This window comes from Stenella coeruleoalba, assembly GCF_951394435.1.
Source record: "Stenella coeruleoalba genome assembly, chromosome: 5".
Classification (NCBI taxonomy): Eukaryota; Metazoa; Chordata; class Mammalia; order Artiodactyla; family Delphinidae; genus Stenella; species Stenella coeruleoalba.
The window spans coordinates 55434120-55460274 of record NC_137150.1 but is presented as its reverse complement, the minus strand read 5'-3'; the positions used below and the strand labels follow the sequence as shown (position 1 = coordinate 55460274).

The window sequence follows — 26155 nt, the reverse complement described above, 5'->3', positions numbered from 1 at the left end:
TGTGTGGCTGGTTTTCTATTCTGACTAATCACAAAGGCAGGATACAACCTGCTATTTCCATTATCTGAGAGGCATAAATACTTGCAAGATGGTTGTGTGTTGCTTTTGTAATTTAAATGAAGACTCCCAAGTAAAGTTCATTGTTGTAATGAAATCGGGTCATAGAGTCATGGAAAACTGTGACAAGGTTCACGCTGATGAGGAAAGGTCACACATCGCATGCTAAGCACAGATGGAGAAAAGGAGCTTGTGTGCTGAGATCTTGAGATGTGTGGCTGAGATGTGTATCAGTGTGGGTGGCAAAAGCTGATAGCTGGAAGAACCACAGACAAAGAATTGCACAAACGGAGTCAAAATGAAACAGAAACATGTCACAGGGTGCTAGCAAGAAGCTTGGGGGTAAATGCTGCAGACATAAAGCCACTGATTTCATGGGTGAGTAACAATACGAAAAAGAGTCACAGTGCCAAGATCATATTTTTGGTATCAAATACCATTTTCATGCTATTAAGTTTGTTTTGAATATTTTAATTACATAGATCAGCTAATATATACAACTTAAAACATCACGGTGACTTTAAAAATATAGTAATGAGATCCTGAGGCCTGGGATTAAACCACCTTAATTTTAAAGTGTTCTATTTCCTGAGTGATAAAATTTGCAAAGGTATAGGCTATCTTGCCATACCACATAACCTGTAATATTACTGAAATGAAACAAGTCAAGATTTGTTTAGTCATTTTATAATACACATGTAACTTCTGGTAACAGTTACTGGTAAGAAGTTTCTCTTCCTTGAGAAGTTAGCTAGAAAGTTCAAGAGAACTTTCTTCATAATGTGCCTCTTTGCTTTAAAATTTCTTAGTAACAGTAATTTCTCCTTTCTAGAAACATATTAACATTTATATTCAAAACATAAGGACGGCTTTTAGATTAGGACAAAGTACTGGAAATTGGTTGTTACCTCACTCTTGTGCCTAATTATTGCTTGCATTTTGGGGAGGCCTCTGATCTGGTATGCTGGATGTGTTGGAATGACTAGTGGGTGGAGTAACAATACATGTGACCTTTGTATGGTGGCTCTTTTATCTGAGTATTTCATGTTGAAGCCACAATGTCATATCAGATAGGTTCTGGAATATAGAAATCCAAGTGATCAAAATATGGCCTCCTTTAAAACCCCTTCGCTGAGAGAATCAAGGCTTTTCCACATTTGGTACTGTTTTTGTCCGAAGGGTGCTTCAAGTCTGTCTTCAGTGAACATAGCGGAGGAAGTTCACTTTACTGGAACAAGCTTATGGCACAGGTCCCCTTAGGTGACTTTTATTATGATATTCAAACTAAGTCAATTATGCACAGAAATACCTTGTAAACAAATGCATCGATTATTATTATCATTGTGATAATAACAATTTAGGAATTTCTGTTAGGAAAGGAGGGAGCTTGGTGTAGGGTATAAGAATTTCAGGCTAGAAGCCCGGGACCCCATGAAACTGAGGGAGGGAATGAGGTCATTTTGAAGGAAGATAAGTCTGGGGTCCCAGGTTTGGAGATGACCCTATTAAGAAACGGTGTAGTTGGGAAGTCGTCATTCACTGGATGAGTGGTTTGATTTTATAGTAGCTGCTGCCTGGACGGGACCCACGCACAGTGGTGGCACAATGAAACTTCATAAACAAGCTAGGCCAGTAGATGTGTTTCATTGGGTGGCTCAGATAACGAACCCTAGCTGTACTGAGATAGCTTACTAATTGAAGAGAGGGTTATGCTTAGTGACATACATATGTATGTCACTAAAAATATTGAAAAATAAAAGAAGAAAGATATATTCTCAGTGCTTCTGGAAAGCATCTTTGCAAAGGTACTAGTTCTCCAGTAAATAAGCCTAAGCTTTAGAATCACTGAAATGCAAAACTAGCTCTCTTTGTGCTGTTTCCCTGTACACTCAACACAAGTGTTTTGGAAACCTGCAGTTATCTGAATTCCCATCAGGTGACATTGTTTAATCTAACATTCCCTCTTTCATATATGAAAATAGCTCTAAGGACAAACCACCGAGATGCTTTGAACTCTCTTTCTGGTGGTTCAGAGGGAGTTTCCAATCTCACTCCCTTTCCTCTGATGGTTTTCCTGCCCCTCCTGCCCCGCCCCTCCCCCAAAGGTCTGGAAAGGCCTTCAGCTGCTCCTCCCCACCCCCCTCCAAGAGCTCATCAGGGGCAAGAGCCTCTGACCTTGGCCAAAAAAAGCACCTGTCTCATCACTGAGCTTATTAGGCCACCCGGAGTCCAGACGTGTAAAAGTTACTTCTAATGAACTTTTTTTTTGGTGTGAAAATTTGTGTCTCTGATATTGAGAGGAAAAGGCTATTGCTTCAAAATAATGACTACACCAATTTCCAAATATTGTTATGAAAGTACGAAAGTAAGAAAGCAGAACCCCTTACCTAAAATGGCTGCAAAAATTGTTATTTTACTTTGAAGACAGTAATAACTGAAAATAACAACAAAAAGGTTTCTCTGAGGCCAAATCTTAAAATTAAAAGGGTAAGCTGCTTTCTTTACCCTAGGCTTATACAAAGGTCTGAGTAGGCTCCAAGACCTGCTTTTTGAGGACCTTGGATGAACACATTTGTTTCAAAAACTGTGAGGTACCTCCCTTTTTAAAAACAACCCGCTGCACTCATCATATTGTCACATTATCACTCATCTAAGTTGTACTCTATAAACCGCCTTGATGTGCTACACACATGCACGAAGTATACAAAGTGGATATACTTCTACTGTCTTTGCTGCCGTTGAGGTATATATGTTTAGTAAACATTTAGTTACATTATTTTATTTTTGTGAAACGCGAACTGATCGACCAAACCTTTCAAACAGACCCACCAGACGATAAATACCACCATATGTTTAATTCACAGTACATTTGGGCATAAACACTTCAATTACAGCTTTGTGTTTAGTATCAAAACCCTTTTCTTGTGTTAGTGTGTTTTCTCCACAGATCCCGTGTTCTGGATTACATTTTGAATATCGCTTATTACAGATAAAGCACCTTTCCAGGTACGCTTCTGAGAAACATATGTATTTACGCACACAAAGGTGCGTGCAAATCTTTTCACAAACAAACGTCCATATGATGCCTGCACCGCGCTCCCCTCACATGCTCACCGCGTGCGTGTGGCCCACAGGCCGCGCCGCGCAGCCCGGGTGCCCGCGGGGCCAGGCCGTCCCCGGACACGCGGGAGCCCCGCCGGCCTACCCAGAAAAGCTAACCGGCGTTTCCCCACCCGAGGCGGCACAAGCCTTCCCGCCCCCACCGGGCCCGGGGCCGCGCAGCCAACACCCAGGATGCCCCGCACCCGGCCGCGCACGGCGGTGGGGGCGGGGCGGCCGGGGGCCGGGCGACACCTCGGAGCGCCTGCGGGTCTGTCTTTCTTTTTAAAAGCCTGCGCCGCGCCCACCCAGCCCCCAGCGCCGCCGCGGCGGGCGGGAGGGAGAGGATCCGGGCCGGCAGTACCCACCCCACCCCCCCGCCGCGCCGCCGCCGCCGCCGCCGCCGCCTCCTCCCCGCGTCCGCGGCGCCCCTCCCCCGCCGGCCCCTCCCCCGCGCACCCGCCCGCCCGCCCGCCCGGCGCAGGCCGCTTGGGTTTGTTTTGCTGCGCGGCCGCCGCCGCCGCGGGCCTCGCGAGCTCATTTGTGCCTGGCTGGTCCCCATTCCTCTCTCCCCAGTGTTGAGTGTCTGAGCCGTTGGCTGCTCCGAACCGTTTGGCTCTTTCCCTTAGTAACAGCTTTTACCTTCTGCCTCAATTCCTCTCCCCGCTCGCGCCCTTCCCCCGCGCGCCGCCTCCCCCCGCCGCCGGCCGCGTGCGCCCCCGCCCCTCCCCCCGCGGCGGGAGCACCTCCGCTCGCCACCTGGGGACCCGCGCCGCGCTCCCCGCCCCCGCCCGCCCGGCGCCCATCCCCCGCGCCCTCCGCTCGCCGGGGTTATAATTGCCTCTCACCCCCCGGAGGGGTTATTTTGGGGGTGGTTGGAGGTGGCGGCGGCGGCGAGGAGGGGAATTTCCTTGTGTCTCCATTCCCGGGAGGGGGGAGCGGCGTCGGAGGCCACGGTTTCCAGGTAAGCGCCGGGGGCCGGACCCCGGGGTGGGGGCGGCCGCGGGCCCGGGCGGGGGGCGCGGGCGGAGGCGGCCGGGGGGCGCCGGGCCGCCGGGGGGGATGGGCGCAAGTGGAACATGCATTTTTCAACTTGGCCCTTCGGGGAGCTGGGGGTTTGGCGGGGGAGGGGAGGGGAGGGAAGGCATTTAGGGTGCCCCATCCCCCCTTTTTGCTCTCAGGCTTCTTTGAAATGCTCACGTGCCTGCCCACCCCCTACCCTTTCCTGGTCCCGGGGGATCCTCACCCTTATTATGTTGTCCCCGAAAATGTGCACCTCGGCCTTCTCCCCCCTTCCACCCTTCGTGCATTTACACCCCCATTTTGTGTGTGTGTGTGTGTGTGTGTGTGTGTGTGTGTGTATATATGTGCGGGAGGCTTTCAGGAAAGAATTTGCAGCAAATTGAATCAAGGAGCCATCATGAGGCCGACTCCTTTATAGCCTATTTTTAGCAGGGGAGAGGGATCTCTTCGGTGCACGTTATTTTGTTAAACCTCAGGCAGCAATGGAAATCCGCTCCCCTCCCGCGGCGCGGCCCCGGGCCCGGCGCGGCGACCCTGGCCGGCGTGCTGGGGGCTGCGGGCGGCTGTTGGGGCCGCGCGTCCCGGGCGGGGGCGGGGGCGCGGGCGGGGGAGGGGCGCGCGGCCGCGCTCCGGGACGTGTTTATTTGTAACTTAGTGCTTTTTATCGTCTTGAGGAGGTATTTGATAGAGCCTCTTTGAAGTTGGGTTCAGAAGTGTAGAATTGGCAAAGTTATTGCCAGCTTCCTGGTAAGTTTTGGGTGGCTCAGAGTCACATTATTTTCTGACAGTGTAAAGGCCACGTTGTGAGAGTGGTTTATCGGTAACTTCCTCTTTGCAACCGATGTCATTTTTTGAACAGAAGCAGACTTTTATAAGTGAAATATTAATCTGAAATGGCAGCTCGAGGGAAGACATGCGTGTGTTAGCGTGTTCAGTATTTTTGGAAGTTCCTAATTTGCTGGAACAGGGAGCACTTTGCAGTGGCAACCGAAAATAAATTTAGGTTGTGAAAATGGTGTGTTTCATGTAAAATTTGGGTTGTAATGGCTCTTAAAAGACGCTCCCATTGTTAGGTTATCTAATAATATTCTCGGAAATAATTGGGTGATTACAAATGACAAAAGTGTTGGAACCTAGTTAAAAACTAGGTTTTTTCCTCAGTGTCTGGAGTTTACTTAAAACCGTGGACTCTGTGGGCACCAAGGTGAAGAGTTTTAGTACTTATGTGATTATAGTTGACAGAGGGAAGTTGACTTTTGGCTTTCTTGTTTTCTAAACAAGACCCTTATGCTGATCTCAACAAGCTAGTTAATAAAATTTGGTGGGTGAAATGTGGGTTATTTTTAGTCTGAATGGTTTGATTCTTCCTCCCCCATATAATTAAGTAATCGTTTCTCTTTCCACCCCTTTTTTTTCCCTAAAGACTCCTTTATCAGGTTGGATAATAGAAGGCCCTGGTGGTGTTTTCATCTACTTACCTTAAAAAAAATTGTAATAAATATCCTGGTTACACGTTGAAGATAGAGTGAGTGACTTTTTGGTTTTACCAGTGTGGTTTATTTTCATTTTTTGTTAAATAAGACCCATGCTGCATTGGTGTATTTTAGTAATCTTGACTTCCTGGAACTGTATGTTCTCACCATTTTAATAAGTTTGTAGTCTAGGGAAATAGGGCACCTTTGTCTCCATGAAAACAGTGTGTGTGCTGAGTTGTATCATGGGAATTCATGGCAAGCAAGCCTCGGAAATTATCCTTGAGCGCGTTCTAGAAATAGTTAGCGTTTACCTGTGGAGGAGGAACAGCAGAAAGAAAATATGCCTGAAAGTGGTTAGGCGAGTGATTCGTGTTTATACTTTTTGCTCTTAAATCGAGGTTTTCCTGCTTCTTTGGAATATGAATTTTTTCTCCCAGTCCTGTTATGCACCATGTGATATATGTAATCACAACCATTAAGTCCATAAGTAACTACTACTTTTTGTCACTTGAGTTGTTAGAATCAGACCTAGAGGGCAAAATACTAAACTGTATGGGGGATGAAAACAATGTGTACGTGGAGAAAGTTTTTCTTACTGTTAAGGAACTTAATTAAGGTACTTGTTAATGGCATAAGAATTGTTGCAGAGCTCACCATCAGTTTATAAGATGTTTTTATTTCAACGTGTACCAGCTTTGGTTATTAATATGGGACATACCCATGGTAAATGGAATGGCCCTTTGTGAAGGTTGTAGTTTTTCACTGGTTGCTTCAAAGAGGCAAGTATTTTAATACGTTTTTAGGCGTGTTTAGGAATCTTTGTTACCTGTGTTCACACCATAAGATTTATCATGATTACCATGATACATGCCTATCAAGAGAACGAGAAGTAACTGCTTCCTTTGTACTGGGAGAGTTTCAAGCTAATATGCAGAAAGGGCAGGAGCTTACTGTAAACATAGGGGTTACTGATAAAAAGAGATGTGACTAATGGACCTTTTAAATGACAACCTGTTGAACGAATACATCTGTTCATATATAACAATGAAATATAAGTACGACCTTGTCAAATGAGTAGCTAATAAAGGAGTTCTTCTCCAATATACTACAGCAGTTATTACTACAAAGAATTTCTGATTTGACACATTTTGATGAAGAAATAATTTGTTGGGTTTGTTCATTTTCTGTGTTATTTGTATAAAAAGAATTGAGAAGAATGTGAATAGTAGTAAGTCGGGGAGAGAGAGTGGCAGAAATATTGGCACTGTTCGGGACTTTGTATTTTTCTAGTACATGGAATTTGACTCATTTCAAATGGTGTTTATAGTATAAGTCATTGACGTGCAAAAAGAGAAAGCAGCTAACATTGAGACATTATACATCCCCATAGTACAGAAGGGCTAGGACCCCAGGGCTGAGTAGTAAAGAATTGGTAAGAGTATAGTTTGGTTTGGAGACCCCATGGTGGGATCTCCTGCTCTATCACCAGTAGATACTTGAATTAAAAAAAAAGCCTGTGTGAGAGAGCTTATGCTGGAGAGGTTTGCTGTTCACCTCCTCTGGGATTGGACTCCCTAAGAGTACAGTTAACTGCCCTGTTTGCAAGAGTCCAAGGAAAGGGACTCAGCTTGGGCTATACTATAGGAAAGGTGTGCGGTGCTTTCTATGTCATTTATATCCCAGGCTAATACTGAGGTGGGTAGTGTTGCGCTCTTTTTGTGGATGATACAACAGCAAGGTCAAGATAAGTTAATTCACTTGTTCAAGGCCACAAAAGGATCAAATGATGCACTAGGATTTAAACCTCGGTCTGTCTGAGCTCTAGTCCATGTTCTTTCTAGATGACTGTAGCTGTGCCAGAGTTTCAGCTGTTTCATCAGTCTTTAGATACCCTTGCAAAAACTAGTGTTCCCAATCAAGTTTATAATTCTGTACTTGTGAACTGGGATCTTTACTAACTGGGTCAAGTGATTGCATGGATAAATGAAATGCATAGGGCTCAAATACCATTGGCTTAACTCTCTAGAACTGTTTAATAAGATGCCATCTTCTTGTCAACTGCTGTATTTCCTACCTTTAGATTCATAGCGGTGACGTAGCCTCTCCACACACTGCCAGCAGAAATAGGAAATGTGGTTCCATACCTACAATTAATTAAGAAGGAAAAGCAAATAAGAGTATCTCACGTATTTCTGAAAACTTGTGTAAGGAAAATCATAAAAGTCTGTGCAGCATACTGATTCTATCAGGGGTTCTCAAGATGAACTGCCCAGCTTCAAATTCAGGCACCATCCCTTACTAATTATGTCACCTTGGGGGAGTAACTCCGCTATGTCTCAGTTTTCTCCTCTGTGTAATGGGACGGTCAACTTCAAAGAGTTGAGAGGATTAAGAGAGTTGTATGTGTGATGCAGCTGGAGATTATCATACTAAGTGAAGTAAGTCAGAAAGAAAAAGACAAGTACCATATGATATCACTTATATGTGGAATCTGAAATGCAGTACAAGTGAACCTATCTACAAAACAGAAAGAGACTCACAGGCATAGAGAATAGACTTGTGGTTGCCAAGGTGGTGTGGGAGAGGGAGAGGGATGGACTGGGACTTTGGAGTTGGTAGATGCAAACTATTACATTTAGAATGGGTAAACAGCAAGATCCTAATGTATAGCACAGGGAACTATAGATAATCCCCTGGGGGTAAACCATAATGGAAAAAGATACATATATTAAAAAAGAATGTATATATGTGTATAACTAAGTCACTTGCTGTACAGCAGAAATTATTAGCACAAGGTTGTAAATCAAACTATAATGAAAAAAGTCGTATGTGTAAGTTGCTGAGAACAGTAGCTGACAAACAAGCATCATGAAAATAAGTTGTTGAGGATGATAATGGGTTTGGATTTGAAGTTTGTTTCTTTGTATTACATTTTATTTGCTTGTTTTTTAAGTAGGGGCATAATGTCATAGAAAGTATTTGGCAGTTTTATTTCCTGAATTTTTGGGCAAAATAGTCGAAATAAGCTTGGCATAATTTATTTACTCCTGAAGTTGTGATTTAAGGCTTACTTGAAGAATTAGGTTGGGTTTTATTTCATTTTATTTTAAAAATTTAATTTATTTATTTTTGGCTGCATTGGGTCTTCGTTGTTGCGCGTGGGCTTTCTCTAGTTGTGGAGAGGGGGGCTAACTTCGTTGCGCTGCGTGGGCTTCTCGTCGTAGTGGCTTGTCTTGTTGCGGAGCATGGGCTCTAGGCACGCGGGCTTCAGTAGTTGTGGCACGGTGGCTCAGTAGTTGTGGCTCACGGGCTTAGTTGCTCTGCGGCATGTGGGATCTTCCCGGACCAGGGCTCGAACCCGTGTCCCCAGCATTGGCAGGCAGATTCTTAACCACTGCGCCACCAGGAAAGCCCTAGTTTGGATTTTAACGCTAAGGGAAACAATACCAAGTTCCATAGTTGGTGTAGGTAGTGGTGGGTCTTTTGTGTGTATTTGTTGCCGTTCTTCTGTCACTTGGGCTTGAAATTTTTAAATCTGCTCGCAGCATTTGAAAACATTTTTTAACTCTTTTTTTTTTTTTTTTTTGGTGGTACGCGGGCCTCTCACTGTTGTGGCCTCTCCCGCTGCGGAGCACAGGCTCCAGACGCGCAGGCTCAGCGGCCATGGCTCACGGGCCTAGTCACTCCGCAGCATGTGGGATCTTCCTGGACCGGGGCACGGACCCGTGTCCCCTGCATCGGCAGGCTGACTCTCAACCACTGCGCCACCAGGGAAGCCCTTTCTAACTCTTTTTAAATAAAAAGTGATTTTATTGTTCGAGGCTGGATCTGGCAGTACCTAGGATCTGCTTTTTAAAATTGGAGTGGTTATTTTTTAAGTAGGTTATTGTTTTCTCCAGCCTCAACCTTTCATCTGTGTTCTTTTTTTTTTTTTTTTTTTGCGGCACTCGGGCCTCTCGCTGTCGTGGCCTCTCCCGTTGCGGAGCACAGGCTCCGGACGCGCAGGCTCAGCGGCCCTGGCTCACGGGCCCAGCCGCTCCGTGGCATGTGGGATCTTCCTGGACCGGGGCATGAACCCGTGTCCCCTGCATCGGCAGGCGGACTCTCAACCACTGTGCCACCAGGGAAGCCCTCATCTGTGTTCTTGTTCTACATTTTCAGCTGCTGTCGAGACAGTTCTGCTTGGAGGTGTGTTCCTCTGAAATATCTTTGAATCTTGTCTTATTTTCCCTTCCCATTTTTTATCGTTCTTAATTCACCAGTAATGTTAACGACTACTAGAGTTCTATGTGTCAGGATCACGAAGATGCTTTGATAGGTACTTGTGACAATCTAAGCGACTGGTATCTTTATTACTAACAGCGTGGAGACCAAGGCTCAGGTAGTAAGGTGTGTACAGAGGGGTTTAGGTCCAGTGTGTCTGACTTCTAGGCCAGTGTTCTTATTTATTTAAATATTTATTTGACTGCATTGGGTCTTAGTTGCGGCATGCGGGCTCTTCTGTTGCGGCGCACAGGCTTCTCTCTAGTTGTGGCACGCGCAGGCTCTAGAGCGCGCGCACGCACGCGTGAGGGCTTAGTTGTCCCTTGGCATGTGGGATCTTAGTTCCCCGACCAGGGATCGAACCCACGTCCCCTGCATTGGAAGGCGGGTTGTTAACCACTGGACCGCCAGGGAAGTCCCTAGGCCAGTGTTCTTAACTAGCAGTCCGTTTTCTCAGTGAGTGAAGGAGAGAATGAATGAATGGTTTTAGGTTTCTGGGTTATTGCATTACTTTTCAAGTAGGTTGCTCGATATCTTCTTCTCCATTCTATCTTCTCTAATCACCAAGAGTGTAATTTATTTAAATATTGGTTTCATGATGTCAGTTCGCCTGCAGAAGAACCCATAATGGCTTCCCTTTGCCAACTGGATGTAGTTCATATGCTTCAAGTCTGGCTTTTAAGGCTCCATTCTAACCCATTTAGCCGTATTTCTTACTCTTCTCCAACTGGAATTCTTGCCTGTCTATCAAATACTGCAGTTTTGGCATACTCATTACTCCTCTGCCTTTGTGCATGCTGTTCCTTCCCTTTATCCTTTTAATAGCCTAGTTTCAGTCCCACTTTCATGAAGTTTTTTCGGGCCATCCTGACTCAGGATATTTCTTTGAGATTTCATCACATTTAATGAGTATCACAAACTCCATAATTATTTATTGTTTTGTGAGTATGTGTCACATTGCCTCAACCAAATGTTACATTTCTTGAAGGAAAGGGCCACTTTCCTTTAGTATGTAGCAAAACTCTTGAGTTTTGTATTATACTATCTTCGTAATAAAATGGATTGCTTCTACAAGGGCCCATGTTAAAATAAGAACAGAGACAGTCCTGTTTCATTCTTGTTGATGTGGCAAAAGCTCCTTTTTGAGTTAGACCTTCAAAGTTCAGTTGTACTGTAGCCACATTAATTTGAATTTTCATGTTGGCAGTGTTGACAAGGAAGGGGAAAAAAAAATCTAGTCAACATTTAGAGTGAAATGGAAATGGATAGTTTTATCCTCTTAATCCTGGAATAGTAGCCACAGTCCTGGTGAAAAACCTAGTCTAGTTGGGAATCATGTCTCACTAAATTGGCTTTATCTGGTTATATTTGTGTTAGTTGTTATGAAACTTAAGATTTCGGGTTTTATTTTTTTAATCCTCAGGCTTTTTTTGCTTGTTATTTTCTTAGTAGTATGTCTAAATAAGATAATGTTTTTAGCTCTCAGTATGTGTGACAGCATTCTGACCACATTGGAGTCCCATTTGAGCCGTTACTATGAATGTATTAACATGTATCTATCATGTAGTGTCAGTGGGTTTAGTCTACCAGAAGAATGTTGTAACCATCTCTCTTCAATAGTTTGTTTTTTTGAGGGGGGGCACGTGGCACGGGGGATCTTAGTTCCCTGAGCAGGGATCGAACCTGTGCCACCTGCAGTGGAAGTGGGGAGTCTTAACCACTGGACCACCAGGGAAGTCCCTCTTTAATAGTTTTCTGTGGTAAAGATGTGCCAAACAACCTGGGTAATTTATTCTAAAGGCAGCTATTTCGGTATTATGTCCTTTTGAAATTTTTAATATTTAGAGTTTTAAAATATGAGGGTTTCAGTGTCAAACAATGAGTTGGATGTTACCCTGCTTTTGAGAGCTTAGATTCATAACTCAGAAATAATACAATCAAACTATAAGGGTCATGCTGAAAGATCAAAAATTAAATTTCAGTATGCAGAAAGAGTGTCCAGATTAAGATATTTATGCGAAATGAACAGTTTGAGGAATGAATGAGGAAGAATATAAGTATTGAATGTTTAAACCTGGAAGTTTGCCACCTGTTTTCCTTTTATCGGAAGTTTCTTTCAGGAGGTAGAATTTAAAATACAGAAGAAAACATGGGGGCCAAGGATCAGAGATGGTCATTAAGTGTCTTTTTTATATTCTTCTTTATGTGAAATTGTACTCTGGACTCTCAAACATTTTTTTTAAACAAAGGAGATGTTTTAAATTTTTAACTACTTAAACAGAGTGAAGAATTTTTACTTTCTAAGAACTAGATATCAACCTACATCTTGGTATCTTTATTTGTCTGAGATCAAAGATGGTACCAGTGCTTTCCTCTCTTCCCTCCCTCCCTCCCTCCCGCATTGTGTCTTTTTTATCATACTGAATGATAGGCATCATAACTAGGTGATCAGCGACTTGATTGGTTTTTTTTTAAATTTTATATATTTTTTTATATAGTTCTTATTAGTTACCCATTTTATATACATCAGTGTGTACACGTCAATCCCAATCTCCCAATTCATCACACCACCACCACCACCCCCCGCCACTTTCCCCCCTTGGTGTCCATACATTTGTTCTCTGCATCTGTGTCTCAATTTCTGCCCTGCAAACCGGTTCATCTGTACCATTTTTCTAGGCTCCACATATATGCATTAATATACGATACTTGTTTTTCTGACTTACTTCACTCTGTATGACAGTCTCTAGATGCATCCACGTCTCTACAAATGACCCAATTTCGTTCCTTTTTATGGCTGAGTAATAATCCATTGTACATATGTACCACATCTTTATCCATTTGTTTGTCGATGGGCATTTAGGTTGCTTCCATGACCTGGCTATTGTAAATAGTGCTGCAATGAACATTGGGGTGCATGTGTCTTTTTGAATTGTGGTTTTCTCTGGATATATGCTCAGTAGTGGGATTGCTGGGTCATATGGTAATTCTATTTTTAGTTTTTTAAGGACCCTCTATACTGTTTTCCATAGTGGCAGTATCAGTTTACATTCCCACCAACAGTGCAAGAGGATTCCCTTTTCTCCATACCCTCTCCATTTGGTGTTTGTAGATTTTCTGATGATGCCCATTCTAACTGGTGTGAGGTGATACCTCATTGTAGTTTTGATTTGTATTTCTCTAATAATTAGTGAGGTTGAGCAGCTTTTCATGCCCTCTTGGCCATCTGTGTGTCTTTTTTGGAGAAATGTCTATTTAGGTCTTCTGCCCAGTTTTGGACTGGGTTGTTTGGTTTTTTAATATTGAGCTGCATGAGCTGTTTATATATTTTGGAGATTAATCCTTTGTCCGTTGATTCGTTTGCAAATATTTTCTCCCATTCCGAGGATTGTCTTTTTGTCTTGTTTGTAGTTTCCTTTGCTGTGCAGAAACTTTCAAGTTTCATTAGGTCCCATGTGTTTATTTTTATTTCCATTACTCTAGGAGGTGGATCAAAAGAGATCTTGCTGTGATTTACGTCCAAGAGTGTTCTTCCTGTGTTTTTCTCTAAGAGTTTTAAAGAGTCCGGTCTTATATTTAGGTCTGTAATCCATTTTGAGTTTATTTTTGTGTATGGTGTTAGGGAGTGTTCTCATTTCATCCTTTTGCATGTAGCTGTCCAGTTCTCCCAGCACCACTTATTGAAGAGACTGTCTTTTCTCCATTGTATATCCTTGCTTCTTTTGTCATAGATTAGTTGACCATAGGTGAGTGGGCAACGACTTGGTTGTTAAGTGGATGTTTGTTCTTACTGCTTATCTACTTGAATGGTGGCTAGCATTTTAATGTGAATTCAGTATTAAGAAAATGAATTTTTGCCATGATTTGCAAAGCCATAGTTACATGGGTAAGTCATTTAGCTTCTAGAAATGTGTAAGAGGATCAGATGAAATGCTACCTAAAGTTTGCTCTTTCATTCTACCAGTAGTTATACAGTCAGTTCCTGTATTAAAATTCTGAGATTTTTGTCATTTAATTTTGTGATTTGTTTTTTTTGTTTTTTTTTTTTTGAGAGAGAGAGTTCTAAATTTTCTTAGCGTATTTAAGGCCTGAAAATCGACACCTTATAGAATAATAGTCAGGAACTACTTGACATTAGCGTAAGCAAACACCTCGTCAGAAAAGTTTTAGTTAATAGCATATTTTGGTGGTTACCTTCAACTGTTAATAGAACACAGCTTATGGGTTAGGATGAAGTGTTTTATGCTTTCCCCTTAATTTAAAAGGGCTAATTGGGTAGACTGCATACTAATTTTGTTCTATTTCTATTTTGTGGCTATCAGATGTCATTAACTGACAGTGTAAGGCAATTGGGTCATCTGCTTTGGGTTTCTGAAGTAAGGTAATGGGAATAGATAATGAATGAATTTCCTTAATGTTTTTTTCTTTTTCCATATAATTGTTCTTTTATGGGATAAAATTTATCATACGTGTGTGAATTTTTAGATGCTGTTTGTAGTTATAGCGATTTTTTGGGGGCATCTTTTTATTTTAAAATGTAATACCCTATGTACTTAAAATTTTTTCACCTACTAAAGTGATGGATTTTCCCTAAATCACCTTTCTGTGTTTTCCTTAGTAAGCAATATACATTTGTGAGATCCTAGACTGGGGTTAGGAGTGAAGTCTGTTTCTGTATCAGGGAAATAGTTTTTTATTCTTGTGCAAAATCTCATAGACCCTCAAGGGGATTACTTCTTAGCCCTTGGACTTCCATATGTCCTGCCAGCAGAGGTCACCAGTTTTAACATCTGGTGAAAGATGTTTTGTGTGAATTGTTTCTTTACAGGTTTTGTTTAGATTTGATGTTTATGACTTTCTTGTTAGCATTTATAGGATCTTCTCAAAGGTACATTTAAATGAAAAAAAATGGAGGCAGAAGATCTTATATAGTCTTCTGCCATTTTAGCGCAAAAAGAGGGGGAGGAATGGAAAGGAGGACACACGGGATGGAGTGTGTGTGTGTTTGTGTATGTATGTTTATATGCTCAAGGTGACTCCAGGAAGATACACAGGAGACTAGTAACAGTGGTTTGGGGGGTGGGGTTGAGGTGGGGAGATCCTGTGGCCAGATGTGGGAAAAATTTATTTTCACATATAATCTTTTGAACTGTTTGAATCTTACTATGTTAGTATTACCATTTCAAAAAAAGTAATGATTGTGAAAGAACAATCATTAAGAATTCTTAATCTTCCTAGTTCTTTCGCTTTGGATAGTCAAAAGAAGAGAGAAAACTATGTAAATTTCTCCCATGCTTTCCAGCCAGTTCTTAAAGAGCTGGCACTGTGTATATTTTTGCAAACACTTATTTTTATTTCTCAGATTTGTTGGCAGAATTAGAGCCACTGAATATGATTAAAACGTGTTGTTTCTGTGTCATGAGTGGGTCATCAGACCAGTGGAATTATTTAGTGATAGTGAACTGATGATTTTCGAGTTCTATCCAAGGTTGATAATTAGAAATGAACTCAATGCAAACTTTAAAAAGTGATGTTGGTTGTTCAGAAGTAAGTAGGTGTTGCCTGATTTCAAAAGTGTTGTTTTGCCAAGGGTTTGGAAATTGGGTGAAAATGGGGGTTCTCGTAGTTTAGTAGTTAATTTTAATAATTATGGTAGTCTTTGGTGTAATGGGATTCGTGGAAATGTAGATTCTGATATTGCATGCATCCTAACATGACTTGTGAATTTGGATGTATGTGTTACTGACTTCAAGGAGGCAGATATATTAGATTTTGATTCCATTTTGGGTTGCAATTGGTGTCACTTGTAATTGTGCACTTGTAACTTAAGTTTTCAGCTTAAGCTAGAACAACCTCCGGGAGAGAGAGCGCCTGTTTCTGTGCATCTAATTCTGCTGCACAGACCTGACGCTAGCCTTTCCTGAGGGCAGTGCCTCTCCAGTGATTAGAGGGCTAAGTAGGGTCTGTGTCTGACCTTTGGCAGTAAAGTCTTCCTGTAGGGTGTTACTGTGGCAAAGAGCTCAGCCTCTGGAGCCAGGCATACCTAATGTGAATCCTGTCACCTTATCAGTTGTATGGCTTTGGGAAATTGTGTAACCACTCCAGTTGGTTTCCACTCTGACAAATGGGAATTTTTCTCTGTAGAGCAGTTGTGAGGATTGAAATGTGAATGCATGTAAGGCAGTTGTCATAGGGCCAGCACATAGGAAGTACTCGATAAATGCTAGTACTTGGTGCTTTTGTTAGCTGCAGCAGCAACAGCTGAGGAGAGAGGCAGAAAGGTGACACTGCTCCTGCAAACTATCATGGCTTTCTGTGGCAACTGCAGAGAATGGGATGGTTAACATTCCCAATTCAGAGGGCTGCAACTGCATTTGACAACTGAGCTTTTGTTGCTCACTCTAAAATGAGGATGTGTGCTGTGGAGCTTTGCTGTGTCTCTGATACATATGTTGTTTTACAGTGATGTTTTGTGTTGAATTTGGTCACATCTCGATAAGATGTTTCAAGAAAAAAAAAGTTATTACCTTTAAAAAAAAAAAAGTCTTTTTGCTTTTTGGAATGGAATCGTTCTTCCTTTTCTGCAGTTTCTGGGAGATCCAGCACTGTTCTGGCTCTCAGTGGACACTGCTTGGATGATCATTTCAAATACACATTCTGAAAATTTTGAATTGGACTTTCACTAAGAAATACATATGACATAACATAGGGTATGTATATGTGTAAAAATACTGAAGTAAGTTTTCAGGAAATTATGCTTATTTTAATATGTAGTACACACTCATTTTCTATACTCTTATTTATAAACATGCTTCTATAAACTTGTAAACTGATTCTGTTATTTTAGAGGTAATAATGATTTCATTATTCACTGGATTTAGAAAAGACTGGTTCAGAGGAGTGTGGTCTTTATGGATTTAGAATTAGTACTCAAAATTAAAAACAAAGTATTATTCTGAATGATAGCGCATAGGTAAGTTACATTTATTGGTGCTAATATCTTTAGGTAGTATTCTGAGGCTCTGTTAGGATTCTGAAGTTCTTATGCCCCAAATTTTGTAAAGTATATGTACAAAGGATAAGGAATTTGGTTGCTAATAAATTTGAATATAAATGACTTTTTTGGAGGGGTAATCTGCAAACAGCTCTGGATTAAGAACCTTGGTTGTCTCTCATAAAGAGCAGTAATTATTAACAAAGGAATAACCATCATACTAAGTTTCTTATATCTCATTAGGAAAGAAATTTGGATAGTTGTTTTGTACTACTTAAGAACTAACATACATAACATATTGGCTGCCTGAAGTTACACGATTTGATTGAATATTAAGCATCTTTCTATGACATCTTTAAATTAACATCCTGGCCTATGTCCACTAGTCATCTGTTTCCAGCACAGACCTCTACTTGATTGTTATTTGTTGACTCTGTCTCAATAGGCAGGGCCTTCCTTGAGGACAGTTGCATTTCACCCATCTTTATCCTCAGCATCTGGTCCAATTCCTGGCACGCTGTAGACTTTGCATTCATATTAAGTTGAATCCTTGAGGCTCTCTGAATGAGGTACAGGTTTCCTAGTATAGACCCTTATTTCTTTGAGGTGATTCAAATATACAAAAGTAGAAAAGGGATCCCTCCATTTTCACAAATTCATTGACCCTTGGATTCATCATCTTACTGTAAGACTTGTGAGGGTCTGCTTGATAACCTAGCATCCTGTTTTTGGTGTCTGTAGAGACAATGAATATGTTCAAAACCTGGGTTAAAAGAAACAAAGACCTTGTCCTGACGTTAGCAATTAAACTTGATTTTGGGGTGTTGTGTGGACTTGTCCGTGTGTTCCTGATACTCATGCACTTCTTCTAGTGTATTCCCCCTTGGTCTTTTTTTTTTCCCTAATTACCTGATACTGATATTGCCTTTCTTGGTTGGCTCCTGGTTCTTGATCTTAGCATGTGTGTTCAGTCTGTGCATCTACTGGTGCTCTCTCCTTTGACCGTGGCCTTCCCTTAGGGCTTAGAGGAGATGCGCACTCCTTGCCCTTTGTCTCTTTAAACCAACCGTTGCTGTACAAGTGATTCTGTGGCCCAGATTGGGTCTTAATTCTGACCTCCTCTTCTCCTGATCTGTAGCTACCCACATGTTAGCATAGGGATATCCTATACTTTCTGGGTTTCTGCTATTGAGTGTAGGCTGGCAGTGGCGTTACATTTTCATTTAATGATATTAAATCATGATGAGACAGAGGTGGAAGATAGAGGAGGGTCAGAGCTGAGGCAACATCCTCTACTTCTAGCTACTGTTGAAAATATCCAGGATAATCTGAGATATTGGGTGTTTGGAGTGGAGGTTGGAGATAAGTGGTCTCAGTAGCTGTGATTCTGTTATCATTTGGAGCCTTCCAAAGTGGCACCCCCTTCCTCCTCTACCCCCAGCTTTATTGAGGTATAAAAGATGATCCTTTTGTCAGAAGGAGATAGTTGAGTTGCTTTCTGGAAACCAGGGAAGATAAGATTTTCAGTTTTTTTTTTTTTTTTTTGGTACGCGGGCCTCTCACTGTTGTGGCCTCTCCCGTTGGCGGAGCACAGGCTCCGGACATGCAGGCTCAGTTGCCATGGCTCACGGGCCCAGGCGCTCCCTGGCATGTGGGATCCTCCTGGACCGGGGCACGAACCTGTGTCCCCTGCATCGGTAGGTGGACTCCCAACCACTGCGCCCACCAGGGAAGCCCGAGATTTTCAGTTTTAAACTTTGAACTACAGTGGTATTTCAAGAAATATTTGTAGTCAATACATAAAAGTTTAAAATTCATCAGCAGATTTAAAAAAATTACTAAGGATAGTACATTTAAAAGATTAACATTTTCACTTTCCTCTGAACGTTGTTGAAACTGGCAAGGTACTATTAAATGAAATGAACAGAGAATTTATCTTAGAATAAGCTTTTGCGTTTTTTTACCCTTTGCTTACTTGTCTGCCTGAGAGTACTTTTGTTTAAGTAGATAACTAATCTTTCATATCCCTACGCTCTTTGCTTGTTGTATTAGGTATGTTTTCTAATTTCTTCTCTACTTGGTTTGTTCCTTTTTTGGGATCATATACTGTTGTGAATAGCTGGCTGCCTTTTATCTAGTCTCATTTGCCTTTCTTGCATTTTCTTCATGTATGTTTTGCTAGTAGATAACGTTGGTTGGTTGGTTCATTTGGTCTGACAAATAAATGTAGAAGTGACTTCCTATAAGTGAGAACTGGTAGTAACAGGAAAAGTTTTTGTTTTTTTTTTTGAGATTGTGCATAACAGCATACTAATGATCTTTGATAAATATTGTGATAAATACACATGGTATAATTTACAGGAATGCATATATGGTATTACAGAATGCATGGCAGAAACATTTGTACATACTATTTTGTAGGCATATGTAATAAGTGTTAGTTTCCTTCCCTTTTCTCTGTGGGTTTTCTATCACACTCAGTATAAAATACTAATGTTTTTCCTTAGCCTGTGAGGGTCCCACCACCACTCTGCCCTTTGGCCACCTCACAAATCGTATCCTATTTCATGGCACCCTTCCCCTTGTTCACTGTGCCCAGCCATACAAGCTCCACACCCACAGAACAAGCTTGTTCCTGTCTCAGCGCCTTAATTGCCTTGCTCTTTGCCTCAGGCTTTGCCCTGAGATTGTCATATGGCTAATTCTTTTATGTCATTCAGATTTCAGTTCCAATGCCACCACCTCAGAGAGGTCACATAGAGGGGTCACAGTGAAGTAGCTGCCCAGTCTCTAGCCATTTTCTGTCACATAGCACTTATCTCTCTCTCTGATAGCCTTAATTGTTGATTTATTTTTTTTTAAAGTCACCTCTGTAATTTAACCTCCCTGAGAACAGGGATGGGCTCTGTCTTGTCACTCGGGACCTAAAACAGGACCTGGTAGGTGTTCAGTAAATATTTGAGTGAATTGTTTTCTCGGGGATGTTTTCATGACCAGCTGATAGGCTTAAATTAGTTTGTCCTTAGTAGAATACTGGAAATAATTCATTAAAAGGTCAGCATTTAGAGGAGTGTTGGAAGAGGCTTTACTATTGATACCTTGGTATCTACGTTTGGAAGCCCAGGGACATATGTGAGTGCTGTCCACTTTTCTTGGAGGAACATACTTACAGATGGTGTTTGAATCAGGAAAAAAAAATATAGATGGATAATTGATGAACCAATTTGAGTATGTGCATGTGTTAATAATAAATGTTAGATTTTAGTAGGTTAGTACTTCACTTTAACATACATATTTCATTCAAGAAAAATGATGAGGGCTAGATACCACCGTTTAAGATTTGTGCAGGTTCAGGAGATTTTGTAATTTACCTTTAGTTACATTTACCTGTGATTTTCTGTCTTGAGTAATCATGGTCAGCTTCCCAAGGTTGGTAGATGATTCAGAGTTCTTTTAGTTGTACGATAGATACCCAGTTCAGACTAGCTTAAGCCAAAAACGGGAGATTTATTAGTATATGGAATCCAAAATGGATTGAATAACTCAATTATAAGGAAAAACATTTAGCCAGCTGGGCTTTAGGGGACAGCTAGAACCAGACCCATTTGAAAGCTACCAGAAATCTTTGCTAACAACCTTGCTTTTTTTGTTTGTTTGTAGATTCGTTTCATTTTCTTACAGTAGATTTGCTTTCTTTACCAGGAGGAAAATATAACTTGCCATTGCCAGTTTTTATCCTGTTTTCTCCTGCTGGAGAGTAAGGACTACCTCTTTCTCTTTTTCATTTGGAAAATTCTTGAAGCACTGGCAAGTTTGATTTGGGAAGGGGCCCACCATGGCCATAGGCCATATTAAAAACTATGGCTGTCCCAAGTACTCGGTGGGAGTGGGGGGAATGAGAATTGAGTGAAGACGGGAGTTCTGGGCAGACAGCCTCTTCCCCTCCTGCCTCCCCCGCCTGTTTCACCCCTCACAAAATGTGTGTCCATTTATAGTTGGGGAGGTTGTGTCTTTAATCCACCATGGATTGTCAGATGAAATTTTCCTTTAACCAGAACTGGCACTTTTTTGGTTTTTTTGCTCTGTGGTTTCCAGCCTTTTCAAATACAGATCCATTTTTTTTTAACGAAAAATTGAGGTCCCTCCTGTGGTAGCAATTGTAATTTTATGAACTCTGTCTCTGGCTAATATCGGTATTCAAATGAATTTGTTTTCTCAAAATGAGTTACATAGTAAACAACTTGATGCAGTTTATGTTGGCTTTGTTTTTAACATTACTTCTGCTAATTTAACAGCTAATAGAAGCCAGTATTTGAGGGCAGCTGTTAGAAAATTATCAACAGGTTAATTATACGTATTTAGGGGATATTTTAATCTCTGAGGAAGATAACCACCTTTATCCTAATCAGGTAGTTAAATAATTTTAGCGTGTAACAACATTAACAAATTACATGTTCCCAACAATTATTTTGAGCAATATTTCAGCAGTTCACTAAAATAAGAAAATGGTTAGCCATGTAGGAAAAGCCTTTTGTGACCCCAAAGATAGTCGTCTTTCTGGACTTCAGTTGCTTCATCTTTAAAACATTGAACCGGGTCTCTGAGGTCTCTTCTGGAGTTAATGCTCTTTGACCCTGTGATTGCACATATAATTTAAAAATTAGGTCTGTGTTCAGCCAACTTAAATGGAAAATGATCTCTTCAGGTCAATCATTACCTGAACAGCTTTTGCTAAAGAAAATACTTGCATTTCTCTGACACCCTCTCAATTTTGGAAAAGTTAGCTGTAAAGAAAATATTTTTTAGATGTCTGAAGAAGAAACTTCTGTTGTTTAATCCAGTAGTCTTTGAGTTCAGGTGCATTTGTTACATCCGATTTCACTGTAGAGTAAATTAAAAGAAATAGCACCAAACACATTTTTGAGAATGATTTTTCTTTAATGCCCTTAATTGTGTGATTGCTGACTGTCAAAGCCAATAATTTTTCAGCAGTTCAGGTTTTACTTTGCTCTGTGTACTACACATTTTAGAAGTTGTACCAAAAGTATATGTCTTAAGTACTATGAGAAAATGCTGCTCACGTTCATAATTTTTTAAATACTAAAATAAGTTTCAAGTGTTGCCCATGTTAACTACTAACTGAGAATCTATGTATATTAAAATAATTTACAATGAAAATAGATATGTGAGTGGTATAACAAAAGGGGAGGACATATGTTAGGGCATAAAGATGCCAAACATGTTGATCTTTTCTGGCAAACAGTTTTGTTTATGTGTAGCACATGATTTGAAAGCTGGAGAGTGATGAGAATGCACAGGGTAGGTAAGTAGGGATCATATCATGAAATGACTTCTTTGCTGTGATAAGAATTTTGGACATTCTTCTGTGACAGGAAGCTAGTGAAGGACTTTAAGCAGAACTGCAGGATTATATTTTATCCCTGGATATAGTGCACGAGGATAACATGATGGTTTCGGTGGGAAAGGGGCCTAGCTGTGGACTGAAGGGAGAAAGTTGAGCTGGTAGTGTTATTGGTGAGAGTGACACCACATATTTCTGAGAGTCTTGCAAACTGGTCCACGTTTCTGAATTCTGGGAAAAAAAAAGGCAATTGGAAATTCAGGAGAGAATGGAGCATCCAGGTTTTCTTCTCTCTGGCTTGTTACTGCTCTTCTTTTTGTGGGGAGCAGGGGTATGAAGACTAGGGGCTTGTGGGGATGGGGGATTAATTTGATATCCAAACAGTTAATGGACAAAATAGGGACAATGCAAGGAGGAGGAAATTGCCCTTGTCATCATATCATAACTGAGGGATAACTAAATTAGGTACTTATTTGAGAATAATCACAAAAAAATAGGTTGGTATAGTACTACTAGTTCATGAAGAGTCTAGTGGGTGTAATTTTTATTGAATTCTAGGTTAGTGACATTTTCATATATTTTCAAAGCTTTTAAAAAGTTTATATTAGTATAAAAGTCATTAGACTCTCAACTTGATAACTAGAAAGTTAATCTGAATTAAATACTGTTTAACATTACATAAATGTTGTTTTTTAAAAAACTTATTATTTTGAAATAGTTTTAGGTGCACAGAAGAGTATGGGGCTGAGGTTATGGATACTTAGGGAAGAATACCACAGAGGTGATGTACCTGTCTTGTATCAGGGGTACATGTCAGTGTTTACATACAATAATACTATCAATTGTTACTGGTGATGTTAACCTTGATCACTTGGTTAAGGTAATTATTACTGGTGATGTTAACCTTGGTCAAGACCGTTAACCTTTTATCTAGAATTGTTTAGACTGGCACTATCCAATTACATATACTGTGTACCACACATAATTTAAAGTTTTTAGTAACCACGTTGAAAAAAGTGATAAACAAGTGAAATTAATTTTTAACAAATGTTTTATTAAACCTAATATAACTACATTATTATCATTTCAGCAGGTTTATTCATTATGAAATTACTGTTGTTCTGCTTTCCATACTCCATTCATTAGAAGTAAGTCACTGAGTTCAGTCCTCATTTGAAGTGTGAAGGACATTAAGTTCCACCTGCTAGAGGGGACGGTATCAAAGAATTTGTGGACATGTGTTGAAGTTACTACAGTTATTAAGAAATATTTTGGGGAGGTACTCCGAGGATGTGTAGCCTTTTTTTTCCTTAAAGTTTTGCCCAATAATTTTAGCATTCATCAGCGGGACATTGTTTGCAGCAGTGATTACTGTGGTGTTCTAATGGTGACTTTCTAATTCTCTCATACCTTCTACATGTATTAATTGGATTTTTCTGTACAAATGTGTTCCTTTTCCCTCATTTATTTTTTCAATCGAGTATGTGCCTGTGGATCCGTAGATATTTATTTTGTTATTTGGGTTATAAATTAATATCTTATAAATAATATCTCTTTAATTTGTTGCTCAGCTTGTTCCAGCTTTGGCCACTGGGAACTCGTCCAGGCTGCCTCCTGCACGCTTTCAACATGACCCATCCTTTGTTTTTTTAATCACTTGCTTCCTGACATACAAGGTGCTCCAGGTTCATCTTGTATTTTCCCTTTCCTAGCCCTGGGATCAGCCATTTCTCCAAGAAACCCTGGCTACCTTTTATTGGAATCACAACAAAATTTTATTCTAATTCTGGAAGTAATGTCTTTATACGGATCTTACAGAGTGTCAGTATTGGCTTGTGATTCTACAACAGATTTTTCTTATGGTTTCTGAACCACGTTTATTCATTCAGCAAACGTTTAAAAAGTGTTTATGTGCCAGCATTCTTACTGGGGATCCAGGGTCAAATAAGACATGGACGTTGATCCCAAGGAGTCTAGATACGAGAAAGCAGATCTTTTTTTTTTCTCCTAACACATTTTATTGAGTGCCTCTTACGTGCCAGGTACTGTGCTACAAGTGAACAGGAAATACTAAGAACTGGAGCAGGATAGTGTAGGTTTCTTTTAGGAACACATGGGAGGGATTCTTAACACAGTGTTGGGCCAGGTGGAATGTGGAACAAGTCTTGAAAAATGACTAGATATTAGCCAAATGTGGAATTGAGTGGAGAAGTAGGACAAGGGAAGCTATTCCAAGAAGAGGAAGAGCAGTGCCAAGACCACTGGAGATGATGGTACGTGAGGTAGGGCCAGAGATCCCTGTGTGGGATGGTGGTGTTGGAGAAGATGGGAGCAAGTGGTGGCAGGATCCTGGTCATGAAGGTCTTGTGGGTAAGCCAAGCTTTGGAAAGTTGAGGGACCTTTTCAAGGAGTTTGAGTTGGAGGGTAATGTAATCAGATCATCCTGCTGGCACCTTGGAGGGTATGTTGGCTTTCTTGAGGGTCTTGCCATGGTAGAGGTGTGAGGTGAAAGTCTTAACTAGGAACTGTGTTGGTAGTTCTAAGACTTCAGTGTGGGTCACCTGGAGAACTTGTTAAAACATGTTTTAATATCTCTCAGCCCCACCCGCAGTTTCTGATTCAGTAGGTCTGGGATGGGGCTGAGAATTCGCATTTCCTTGGACAAAGTAGTACTGATTATTTTCTGTTCAATTGTAATAAGTTCAGTTCAGACTCTTGATACTTCTTAAGGATTAAAAATAAAACAAAACTTTAAACCAGACTTATTTAGGGGGAATCTGTGACCATTATTTATTTTATGTGTTTATACAAGTATATCTCTGTGTGTATAGGAAGTGAAGCTGATAACTGCTTTGAAAGTGATTTGACTAGGTAATTTATTCACATTGTTCAAAATTCAAAAGTGTTCTTTTTCCTGTGCTTCTCCAGTCCTCCAAGCCACCAGTTACTCTCCTGGAACCAAGCAGTGTTATCAGTTTCCTCTGTATCCTTCCAGAGAAATACCATATATGTAAAAGCCAATAAGCGCATAATTTACACTCTCTTTGGTATTGTTTTAAACACAAATGGTAGGATACTAGTCACTTTGCTGTATTTTACTTTTTTCACTAATGTATTTTAGATCTCTCATCAACACCTGAAGAGCTCCCCTCCTTTTTTTTTTTTTTACATCTTGATTGGAATATAATTGCTTTACAATGGTGTGCTAGTTTCTGCTTTATAACAAAGTGAATCAGTTATACATACACATATGTTCCCATATCTCCTCCCTCTTGCATCGCCCTCCCTCCGACCCTCCCTATCCCACCCCTCTAGGTGGTCACAAAGCACCGAGCTGATCTCCCTGTGCTATGAGGCTGCTTCCCGCTAGCTAGCTATTTTACGTTTGGTAGTGTATATATGTCAATGCCACGCTCTCACTTTGTCACAGCTTACCCTTCCCCCCCCCCCATATCCTCAAATCCATTCTCTAGTAGGTCTGTGTCTTTATTCCCATCTTACCCCTAGGTTCTTCATGACATTTTTTTTTTTTTTTTTTTTTTTGCGGCACGCGGGCCTCTCGCTGCTGTGGCCTCTCCCGCCGCGGAGCACAGGCTCTGGACGCGCAGGCCCAGCGGCCAAGGCTCATGGGCCCAGCCGCTCCGCGGCATGTGGGATCCTCCCGGACCTGGGCACGAACCCATGTCCCCTGCATCAGCAGGCGGACTCAACCACTGCACCACCAGGGAAGCCCCATGACATTTTTTTTTTCCTTAGATTCCATATATATGTGTTAGCATACGGTATTTGTCTTTCTCTTTCTGACTTACTTCACTCTGTATGACAGACTCTGGGTGCATCCACCTCACTACAAATAACTCCATTTCGTTTCTTTTTATGGCT

At 41.1% G+C, this 26155-nt stretch overlaps 1 protein-coding gene across 3 annotated transcripts in view; it reads left to right on the top strand.

Annotated features, from left to right (window-relative positions):
- Positions 1–3582: 3582 nt before the first annotated feature.
- The window catches only part of TBL1XR1 (TBL1X/Y related 1), a 187788-nt gene continuing 165215 nt past the window's right edge, over positions 3583–26155 (top strand). For 2 of the 3 annotated variants that reach the window (XM_079921944.1, XM_079921946.1), the window contains exon 1: positions 3583–4120. The gene's annotated coding sequence lies outside the window, so the exon portion shown is untranslated. Of the gene's footprint in view, positions 4121–4869; positions 4927–26155 lie in introns of those variants that run through there. The other variant, XM_079921945.1, reaches the window with a different exon arrangement.